General features: G+C 37.9%; 1 protein-coding gene across 1 annotated transcript in view; it reads left to right on the top strand.

Moving 5' to 3' along the window:
- Positions 1-1,950: 1,950 nt before the first annotated feature.
- Positions 1,951-2,500, top strand: part of LOC122256970 (uncharacterized) — a 52,822-nt gene continuing 52,272 nt past the window's right edge. The window contains exon 1 of the mRNA XM_086538455.1: positions 1,951-2,191. The gene's annotated coding sequence lies outside the window, so the exon portion shown is untranslated. The remainder of the gene's footprint in view (positions 2,192-2,500) is intronic.

The raw sequence follows: 2,500 nt of genomic DNA on the forward strand, positions 1-2,500 counted from the left end.
AGTCTTGTGTACACAGATAATGTAATCTCAAGCCAGATTGCATTACCCGTAACACTGGTGAAGAACAAAAGAGTGAGTAGAATCACAATAGGTTTACACTGTTAATACCCTTTAAATTGCTTTGAACACCACAAGCGCATAACGGCATAAAACAGTGATTTTAGCTTATCCTTCTAATGAGAACGTGCTCTATAAAGCGCGGACTTTGAACGTGCATATGTTGCGATATGAGTATAAGCTTGACGTCTGATATAATCTTGAAGTTTAATTAAACTCCTAAAGGGACTTTAAACATATTGTGCTATAAGCTCTGTATAAATAGATTATATAAAGTGTAAACAATTCTCTTATTATGCAGTAGCTGAGACAGTCATGTGGTTTATTTAAAAACGTGCAATGGTTACAGTATTAATACCATAACATATATTGTATTAAAAACGTACATTAACAAGCACCTTTTTTCATTTCAGTGCAATGAACAAGCATGTAGGATATAGTAAGCCTAGCCATTCATACAAACAACAAATGCGTTAGACATCATAGCACAATAATTCAAGGACTATTTATCAACAGTCGTAGCCACCGCATGTAACTGTTTCAGACCAGATCCGACGCTGATTTATGTATGTGATAAAACTAACATATAAATAAACACATGGATAGCAGAAGGCCTACAATATGGAACTGGCCTTCAATTTCATGTATGTTTATTTTCACAAGTCACCACACTTAGAGATACAAACAGCCACTACCAAGGGACGTAGTGTGGTGGCTTTTCCTGTGATCAGCTCTAAATCCTACAAGTCACATATACATAATGTGATCATACAATCATAGCATAACTAAGTTGTGAAAGATAAATAAAAAATCTTCAATTGCAAATTCCTCCATAGCACTGCACATCCTTCGAGCATCCTCGAAACTTGCCTCATGCTTAATCATCTGCTCAGTGCCACAGGCAATTAGATCCAGCAGGTGGTAGCCGGATTCACTTAAGTGGAGTGGAGCCAATATGCGCACAGAGGACCCAGAGACTAAAATATCCAGCATTAATTGTCCGCAGAAACGACCGGATAACAATATGTTACTACTGCATGCACCGAATCTATGTGCGCTCACACACACACACACACACACACACACACATACACACACACACATTCATACATACATACATACATATACACACACACACATTCATACATACATACATACATATATATACACACACACACACACACACACACACACACATATATATATATATATATATATATATATATATATATATATATATACATATCTCATCCTTTGGTGACTTTCTTATTATTGGGGGGTGTTTATAATTGTTTTAATCAACCTTGCCTATATTTCAATATGCATTTTATATTAAATGTGAAATAATATAAGTTGTGACTTTACATAAAAGCAATACAATACATTGATAGATCGCCCTGAGAAAGAGTCGTAAGTGTCAAAGAATGGCCGTGTCACCAACACCTACTAATTAGTGTACATTTCATACGTCTATTCCTATTCCCTGATTCTAACAGATTAATGGTATACAATCTGCCCCGTCACAAATTTTGAATACATCATACACCTCAGTAGCAGTTATATTTTAAGATTTGTTATAGCATATACATAATTCCATAGCTTCTCTCAACTATCACACTTTGCTTGTATAATACAGCGACGATACATACACCCATATGAATATTCACTGTCAAGCGGTTCACAACCTATTAAGAGAAATGTCTCTGGTAATTATGAAAGTTGAGTATAATAAAACCAGCCAGTCTGATCCCTGCACAGTCATCACAACTCTTTCTAGAAAATGACAAGAAAGCTCAACAGTAGACAACCACCGCGGTTCCGCCCCTCGTCCCGTCTGCGCATGCGCGAGGGGTTGCGCCGCGTGTCTTTCCGTGCGACAGAACCTCGCGGGTCTCCACTGACTCAGTGCCCTATTGACTCTCTCGCAGTTCTGACGCGCAGGCGCCAGTGTGTGGTTGCCGCTTCTGTGGTACAGCCTCTCGACGATATATATTTGGAAAAAAATATATGTATATGTAAATAATTCACGGTGTTTCATGAGCTTGGTCAGTGATGTTTTAAACATAGGCAGATAAGAACGCACTCCGTTTCAACAATAGATCAAACAAGTTTCTGTGCTGATTGTAAATCCTAGGTGAGTATTTGTGTAAACTTTTTGGGAGTTGACACTGTTATTCAATACAATTTAAGAGTTGCGAAAACAAGTATAGTTTCAAGTGTTACACCTGCACCGTGACGAAACGCCCGCATGTTGACGAAGCAATAGCCTTGTAGCCGAGTTGTCTTTCATGAGAGTCCGCCAGAGCATAACAAACCGTGCGTTCACTGTTCAAATCTACTGCACTTACCATCATATATTATAAAAAAAAGTATTTTTACCGGACAGTAAACTCTTCCTACTTCGTTTTCTTATCTATATTTTCCGCCCATGACTTTGTGAATC

This window comes from Penaeus japonicus, unplaced genomic scaffold, assembly GCF_977035675.1.
Source record: "Penaeus japonicus unplaced genomic scaffold, GWHDUDI00000001_assembly GWHDUDI00000007, whole genome shotgun sequence".
NCBI lineage: Eukaryota > Metazoa > Arthropoda > Malacostraca > Decapoda > Penaeidae > Penaeus > Penaeus japonicus.